The sequence below is a fragment of the Carassius auratus genome, chromosome 38, assembly GCF_003368295.1.
Source record: "Carassius auratus strain Wakin chromosome 38, ASM336829v1, whole genome shotgun sequence".
Taxonomy (NCBI): Eukaryota; Metazoa; Chordata; class Actinopteri; order Cypriniformes; family Cyprinidae; genus Carassius; species Carassius auratus.
Window position 1 is genome coordinate 2,033,590 of NC_039280.1, and position 9,745 is coordinate 2,043,334.

At 36.5% G+C, this 9,745-nt stretch overlaps 1 protein-coding gene across 1 annotated transcript in view; it reads right to left on the minus strand.

Annotated features, from left to right (window-relative positions):
* Positions 1 to 9,505, minus strand: part of LOC113056635 (forkhead box protein N2) — a 31,898-nt gene extending 22,393 nt beyond the window's left edge. Inside the window, exon 1 of the mRNA XM_026223416.1 lies at positions 9,361 to 9,505. The gene's annotated coding sequence lies outside the window, so the exon portion shown is untranslated. The remainder of the gene's footprint in view (positions 1 to 9,360) is intronic.
* Positions 9,506 to 9,745: the final 240 nt, after the last annotated feature.

Consider the following 9,745-nt stretch of genomic DNA (forward strand, 5'->3'; position numbering starts at 1 on the left):
ACAAAGTTACAGAACGCAGCTCTGATTGGTTGTTTTTTTACCGGGAGCGATGGAGTTTCTGCAAATGGCAATAGGACACTGGGAGGAGCCAGAGGAGCTTGATTTTTTTCACAGATTATCTGTCTCATATTCTACTGTCAGGACATAATGACAGGTTTAACAAATATGTAAAAAATATATTTTTACAAAAGTTACCTACTGCAGCTTTAACGGGGAATATGCATGAAATCATAAAATATATACACAATGCAAATCACTTAAAATAAAGGCGTCTGCCACATGCATGTACATGTAAAAATATAGTCACTTTTCACTTTTTTTCACTTTAAAAGTTGGCACCACTGAACCAAAACCCTAATGAAATCACAGATTCAAATTTGAAAATGTTCTTGGACATGTTAAATTTATCTAATGTGAATTTAAATACAGAAATATATTGTCATTTTGCATGTTACATTTCAAAATGAATTTTGATACCAATATGCTTCCATAGGAAGAAGCCTAAATGTTCAAGGACACTAGAAATGAGCCAATCTCAATGTGTTAAATACAGAGAAGAATCAAGAGGAAATATTATAAGATCTAATGGCATACAGGCCTAAAACGACTAAGCCCAATAGAGCCAAAAGTTTCAGTTCAATCAGTTCAGTGTTTATTTTATGATGAATTGCTTGTTGTATTCTATCAGTGTCTGCTAAATGAATAAATATAAAAGTAAATGCAATCAAAAGTCAACAAAGACTATTAAAAGGCATCCAAATATAAAGTATCATGCCTTTTGACTCTCATTAACAGTGACATACTGTGGCGTGTTTCAAAATTAACAAGGTTCATGTAACTTCCGGTGTTTTGTGTGCTACCAGGCGACTTTATTCTTTTGGAAACAGGAATCTATGTGTCTCTGCTGTCAAGACAAGCTTCAGTGCAACTAAAGAGGAAGTGAATCTATCAGTGAACCATTTCACAGAAATAATTCTGCTCTGACAGAGAAGTGAGAACTGCTCTAAAATCCTAAATCATACACTCACCATGCCACATACTGACCAGATGACCTTAAAATCACCTCAGTGCTCACTTAATAATGCAGTCTGGTATCTTTAAAAAAAAAAAAAAAAAAAAAAAAAAATTCTGTTTGTTTTTTTACAGTGGTTAACTGAAGTTGTTTACTCATTTCTATATGTATTGCGACAGTGGGATTTTTCGATGATGATAATTAAACAATATTTGCTGAGTGTGCTTTTGTGCTGGTTCCTTGGCTGAGATCTAGACCTGTAGAGGACAAAATAAATGACAGTAAAACTGTCTGTAGGTGTCAGCAAGGTAGTATTAATGAGTGATTCACTGAATCATTCATTCAAATGATTGCTTTAAAATGACTGATTTGTCTAGAAATTAAGCAAGTCACTGATTTTATGAATAGATCATTGAATCACGGATTTCAACGATTTGTTCAAAAACAGATTCATTCAGGAAGGAAACGCTGCAGAGACACAATTGTTCTGCTCCGGCTTTGTCTGGAACTACTTTCTTTGGCAAAACAGAAACTGTCGAAAATATACTACACTTAATATTAACCTCTTGTTTGTTGATCTCAATCATGCTCATGTGCTAATATTTAGGAAAACAGCACTGTTGCTTGTGTGATATATTACTTAAATGTGTGTGTGTGTGTGTATATATATATATATATATATATATATATATATATATATATATATATATATATATATATATATATATATATATATATATATAAAACATACATGGATATTTTTTGTCTTATTACTTAAATTATAGCGCCATTCTAACTGCATTCTTATAGCCTTCATCATGGAGTTTTTGGACTCATGACGTGGTTTTGTTTTGCAAAGCGAGCGAGTAACAATATCAGTTTGCATAGTTAAAACAAAAATTACAATATTATTGCAAATTATTAATATTGCACACACCTAATCATATCATATCTGTCACTAAATATGCAACAATTTACATTTGCCAATAAACGCAGCAGAGTTTGGAATTAAGAACAAGTTGCATTTTAAAAATAAATACAGAAACCTATTGCAAAACAATAAAACAACAACAAACCCAAACACAACACATCTTTCTATTGCTTGTCTTGCAAGCATTTCATTATGACTAGTGAAGTTTGCTTCAAACGAATGAATCATCACTGGTCAAGGAGACTCATGAATCAACTGGTTTCAAACCGGTTTATACTTAAGACTTAAATCAGTGTTCGGTGTTAAATCACCGGTTGATCATCAAATGATTTAATTTACCATTTAAAAGTACAACTCTTCATGCTTCCCAGTCTCAAACACCAACATCTTCTTGTACTCGAGTCTGTTATCTGCCAGTCCGGTAGTTCTGGTTTTGGCACTGATGTGTGTATTCCATTCTCGTCCACGGCCAAGGTCGCTGTCCTATTGCTATCTCAACTAAAACAAACCCCATGTATTCAGCAAGGAGGGACCTACACAAAGGATCATTGTTACCAGTGACACAAGGCACGTCCAGATCCTCACTTTCTCCCTCGAAATCAGGCCAACAGTCACATTAGCATCAGTTTTAAATGGGAGAATGGACGCTAATGACAGCATGTATCATATCCCCTGCGAGGAGCTACAACAGACTTAGAGATCGAAGAGGGAGGGAAAAATACGATGAGGGTCCGCCACGTGGGATTCTCTGTAAACATCACTGTTTGAGACCAACTGACGGATGCAGGACTACGAGAGCATCTCTCATCCCAGATAAACAACTTTAGGAATTTAATGAGACACGGATGACTCATCCTAAACCTGCTAGTTAATCCATCAAATGCACTTATGCTTCCTTCGAATCATCTGAGAATTATTGTATATTTATGAGATGAGCACTCACTGAGTGCCACCACAATGTAATAATTATCAGCAGAATAGCTCAGGGTTTTCTTTAAGCCCAGACTTTGAGCAAGGGTTGTGCCAATTAAGAATTTATTAAACATAATAATAATTTGTTATTTTCAATATTTACTAAATAATTTTGCATGCATTTTCTTGCCTGGCTTGTGTAACCAAACTACATTTCCCATCATTCTCTGCAGCTACACGCACAAAATAATTTAATTTAGTGTGATTAGTGACTTAAAATATATTCAAAATAATGAATACAATTAAATCAGTGTTGTACATAGAAAAGCAATAAAAAAAAAATACATTTCTTAATTTTAAATTTCTCTTTTACTCTGAATGACCTCTGACAAAACAGGAAAAAATATATATATATTTACTATAACTTTTAATAAGGAAATTAAATACACAGAAGGCTTCCTATCTTCATTGAGAAGTAAAAAAGAAGAAATATGAACTGCCTGAAGTGTCCATTGTAATTATGATTTCCATGATATGTGCATGTAGAGCAGAAATGAAAATATTGCACAAAACTCAATGCTTTGGTGTGGAGAAATTTCAGTAATTTAGTCAGTTCAGTAACTTAGTCATTTTCCACAATATGATCACAAAATGATGTTCATTTGGCTGCTTTTCTTAGCTAATACTGATATGCAAGTTATTTAAATAATCTGCATGTTATGAAATTCAATTTCAATTCAAATTTTTCAGTGATTGAGAGCTGTGCAAAATGCATAAAGCATTGAGACACACCATTTACGGCTCATTTGTTGCACTACTGTTAAAAAGCTTCCTGTCATATTGGGAAGTGAAAAAAGAGAGAAAGAAATTCAACTGCCCAAGTGTTCCAATGTATTCTGATCAAAATCACATCGCAATTATGATTAAGTAAGAAACTGCCAGGAAAGCTGGAGGAAGTAGAAGGGAAAGTGCTATTTTTGCAACCCAAATTTGGAGCATCCTCGTATAGTGGATCAGTGAGCGCATGTAACCAAGACAACTGCGGCCTTTGGAGATCTTGGGGTTCATCCCTATATATAGAAAGAATAGAAATAACAGGGAGGAGGAGGAGGATGAAGAGGGAGGCAACGTCTAGCTGCTGAGTGACGTGCAGCTGCAGTCGTTACAGACAGTCACCTGCAAACAAAGGCCAGATAGCATCAACAGACATGTGCGTGACTGGTGATGGGAATTACATGGAATCTAATTGTTCTGATTGCGATTTCTTTAAGAATTATTTCAATACTTTTGAGAAAGTTGTTTTTGTATTTAAATGTATTGCTATATCAGCTTCAAAGGCTATTACATGGACATCCCACAATGTCTGTAACACCCATCCGGTGCAGCAGGGTGTAAAATTAACATTCACCAAGCACCAAATGTGAGTTAAAATCAGTGTTGGTGAGTATATGGAACTGTTACTTACCAGTTGGCAGGTAACAGGTTTTATTTGATATAATTTTTTGCAGGAAATTTTGCTCGACGCAAACTCAATTTCTGCAAGTGAATGTGAGTTTGTGTCGCTTATAACATGCATTTGAAAATGCACAAAACAGCTTCCTTATTTTGTAATATAAGAATGGTTTTAAATCTGTTGTAAACAAAGGGGAAGCATTTCAAAAAAAGAAGTTTCCCTGCAGTTTTCAGCCAAAATAAAAACTCTATGGTTTAATGTTTGAATGCAAAAAAATAATAAAAATAAATAAACATTTTATAAAGTTCAACTTAAACACACACACACTATGAACAACCACTACAAAAAAAACTTATTTTTGGGGGGGTCCTTCTTTTAAATTAATTTCTTGAGGATTTATCTTTGAGGAAGTAATTCATAGAAAAAAATGACGTTTTAAAAATAGATTCAGTTGAGTTTAAGAAGTGGTTCGTAATTAGACTTCAACTCTAGTCTCAAAGTGAACGACATCTAATTTAAACTAAGAAAATTAAATGAAGGCCAATAAACACACATCACAAATTTCTGATGTTAAGCCGCACACATGCTTTCCGTGTCACTGAATAAACATGCCACCAGAGTATTCCAGTTTTCACCCATCTTCTGACGTTTTCTCCATTGTTTTCAGAGTTTGTTCAAAGCATGCATGACATAATCTGCCTGTGGTGCAACATGACAGAACCAAGTTTCCCTTGTGTGTTTAGCTTCGTGTCTAAGACAGGACATCCCATAATGTCTGCAACACCCATCCGGGGAATTATCCATTCAGCCGCTCCACATCCTCATTAGTGAACACTTCCGTTCTCTACAGGCCTTCCAGAACGCTTCCAATGCATTTCAAAAGTGTTTTGCTTCAGTGATGTACAGACAAATGAAAGGAGAACTAACTTGAGTGGTCTATTAAAACACACCAGTCAGAGGAGTATGTATACACATGCATTCATGACTTCAAGGTTAGACTACTGTAATGCTTTATTGGGTGGTTGTTCTGCACGCTTGGTAAACAAACTACAGCTAGTCCAAAATGCAGCAGCAAGAGTTCTTACTAGAACCAGGAAGTATGACCATATTAGTCCGGTCCTGTCCACACTGCACTGGCTCCCTATCAAACATTGTATAGATTTTAAAATATTGCTTATTACTTATAAAGCCCTGAATGGTTTAGCACCTCAGTATTTGAATGAGCTCCTTTTACATTATAATCCTCTACGTCCGCTACGTTCTCAAAACTCAGGCAATTTGATAATACCTAGAACATCAAAATCAACTGCAGGCGGCAGATCCTTTTCCTATTTGGCGCCTAAACTCTGGAATAACCTACCTAACATTGTTCGGGAGCCAGACACACTCTTGCAGTTTAAATCTAGATTAAAGACCCATCTCTTTAACCTGGCATACACATAACATACTAATATGCTTTTAATATCCAAATCCGTTAAAGGATTTTTAGGCTGCATTAATTAGGTAAACCGGAACCGGAAACACTTCACATAACACCCGATGTACTTGCTACATCATTAGAAGAATGGCATCTACGCTAATATTAGTCTGTTTCTCTCTTATTCTGAGGTCACCGTGGCCACCAGATCCAGCCTGTATCCAGATCAGAGGGTCACTGCAGTCACCCGGATCCAGCACGTATCCAGACCAGATTGTGGATCAGCACCTAGAAAGGACCTCTACATCCCTGAAAGACAGCGGAGACCAGGACAACTAGAGCCACAGATACAGATCCCCTGTAAAGACCTTGTCTCAGAGGAGCACCAGGACAAGACCACAGGAAACAGATGATTCTTCTGCACAATCTGACTTTGCTGTAGCCTGGAATTGAACTACTGGTTTCGTCTGGTCAGAGGAGAACTGGCCCCCAACTGAGCCTGGTTTCTCCCAACGTTTTTTTCTCCATTCTGTCACCGATGGAGTTTCGGTTCCTTGCCGCTGTCGCCTCTGGCTTGCTTAGTTGGGGTCACTTCATCTACAGCGATATCATTGACTTGATTGCAAATAAATGCACAGACACTATTTAAACTGAACAGAGTTGACATTCAATGATGAACTGCCTTTAACTATCATTTTGCATTATTGAGACACTGTTTTCCAAATGAATGTTGTTCAGTGCTTTGACGCAATGTATTTTGTTTAAAGCACTATATAAATAAAGGTGACTGATTGATTGATGTAGTCACCAATCACTTGAGTAAGAGGCTCTCAATGGGGCAGAAACTTGACATGAAGTTAACTAAAACCCCCAGAATTCACAGACCATCCCAAGGATAGTTTTCTACATCTAGGTCATCTAGTTTCTGCAGATCAAAATAATCTTATTAATAGAAGAACATCCTGAATCTATACAAGTAATGAACACACACACACACACTCACCTTTAAAAGTCATCATGAAATAGTGTTTGCAAACTATTTACTTCCATAATGTGATGTTTCTGAGTTGTGCATTTTAAAATGATGCATTTAAATGTATGCATAAATAACAGACTGCATGATATGCAATCTCAACATGAAAGGTGATCGAAGAGGAGGGGGTCGACAAATTAGAAGGCTTGATGATGTCATCGCTAAAGAAAAAGACATTTCAGAGGCAGAGCAAAAGTAAAAGATCATGAAGACAAAAATGCATAATGTGAATTGATGAATCTTTTACAGCAAGACCCAAAAACATGCATTAAAGAAGTAAAAGTCTCCGATTTGATTACATTTGACTTGAAGGCTAAATGCACAAAAAACACTCTTAAAAAAGTTCTCTGCAACACTTTCATAAAGAGCTTTATGGATTTTTAGAGAGTAAACAAACTAAGTACCTTCAACTAAAAAGTTATTTTTAGAACTTAAACCAGTTCTCCTATAGTACAAGACTTTATAAACTTCTAGCTGAAATATTTAACTATCATAAGTGCACCAAAATACACCAACTGCTGGGAGTCGGTTCAACTGGCAGTGCAGTCGTTTATCTTGTTGTGGTCTTTGTGTGCCGTTTATCTTGGGTCTTGCTGTCAGCAAACAACATCTGTTGAACGTGGAGAACTGACCAACCCACCGCCCTCTTAACTGCACAATTAAACAGACTGACTTTAACTCAATTAAGAAACTGTTTGGCATCAACCACCTCTTTATTATGGCCTGAACATTATGATACACACCGTGCAATGGCAGTAATGTTGCAACCAATCATACACAAACATACACAACCAATGCTATCTACCAAATTGTTGATAGGAATCTTAATCTTCCATTCAGTGTTTCTTTTGCAATTACTTGTATCAACCATCAAACTCTACACAATGCGTAACAGCATCTTAAATAAGATTAGAAGACAATTCCCACAGCTGATAGCTTTCTCTTGAAGTGATGCCATGCCAAGACCTAAGCTTCAGCATTTAAGAGATTCAAAATCACTTTACAACAACGCAGAATTGGAGACATAATATGTTGTTTTGACTTTAGCCTTGGGGAATAATAGCAAAGGATATTCAATCAATGAGCAGACTTGCTCTGAAAGTGATTATCCTGTGAACAGATTGCATCATGTCAATGAGGTCAAGCTTCCAGTGAATGGAGCTCATATGCACCCCGCAGCAAGCAACGGACAGGCCCCTTTTCAAAACGCTCCAATAGCTCGATGTTTTTAGCAAGAACTGAGAGGAACCAAGTCATTCACAGAGTAAAGTCAACTCAAATGCTTCCTGTCAGAAATGTCACTGACACAGGTGGTATGGCAAGCATGCATGTCAACAGATTTCTGGCGGTGTAGGTGTTATGACTCAGATTTCCCATGACAGGGACTCTTAGTACGTTGTTTGTAACACGTTCTACACATTTATTTAGAATAAAACACTTTAGAGATAACTTTTTAGTAACTAATGCCTACAGAAATGTGAAGAAAGCAAGGTGGCACATATACACACACACAAGTACATATATAACTAAACTCATGAATTCAACTGAACACTTCTTTTAAACAACATTAACTCAACAACCAATTTATTGAGAAAACTAAAGATTTTGGTACGGACACTTGATGAACCACTGTTAACCGATTAGACAATTATTGACCAATCGCTGATGCAAAATGGCCAAATATCAGCCAAATAATCATCTTAAACCGTCCATCACTAATGAAACAACTGTCACTTTTCGTCCCCAAATAAAGAAAAACTTTACTAAAGCAAAATATGGTGACAATATCAATAACTAATAGTTCAGTCAGAAATATGGGCAGTTGATACTACAATCAATATCACATGCTACATCCAAAGTATTTTTAAACACCATGTATTGAGCAGTTTATGACCTCTAATAATTGAGAGACATGGTATATTTAAAAATAAGATGATATCTAACCACAACACTATTTAAGTGAAATGCAATAACATGGTAATTGAACTAGTTAAAATAAACGCAATGGCGGCAAATTAAATATATATATATATATATATATATATATATATATATATATATATATATATATATATAATCACTAAAATACAATTATTGATTGTGTTTTTAAAAGTTGATATTCATGTTATTAGTCAACTAGCCACATACACAGATGTGAACAGACAATAGCAACGCATCACAAACGAACGCAACATTGAAACATCGATTTGTTTACACAGAGTTCGGCGCGAATTCGCTTTCAATGTTAAACAAAGACAAAGAGTGGGGCGCTAAATCATTTCAGATATCGGTATTCCACTCAGAAGTGCGCTGGAAGAACACTTGAGCAAGTGTCCTCGATCACAAAAGAAGTTGTTTGCTGGATTCGAGCACATGGCACGAGCGATGGAACGCTCGCGTTTAAATGTTTCCGATTTAGAATGCCGTGAAATTCGAAATGTGGACGTCAACAAACAAGAGCGCTTGAGACACAATACAGGAACCGAGGCTCAGCTTGATATCCGCCCATGCGTTTCATGTCAACTTGCCTGTAGAATGTTAACTTTCTAAATATAAAGTCCATCGACACCACAGAAAGCGCAGGCTAGATGAGGTTACTCACACTGAAGCACGCCGAGCTCGTGTTCCGCTGAAGCGCGTCTGTAGTCCTCGGCTCGCGTTCTGCTGCTAAACTGTTTCCTCCATCCGCGCTGCGCTCAGATCTCGCCGCTCAGCAACGCTACCAAACCCCTTTACCATTGCCAAGGCAACAGACCTACTTCAGCCAATCATAACCCCTCCCCTTCGATATACCCTAGCAACTGCTGCGCCATTACACTCTATTTAATGTGTTTTCACCTTATTTTCCTCCTCCTAAATATGAGTTCTACTCAAAATCGTTGATGAATGTTTGTTTTCTGATCTTTTTTGTGTTGTTTTATTTAACTCTTTAGCTGAAACTAAATATTTCCCTACCTTTCCCTATATATATATATATAGTATCAATT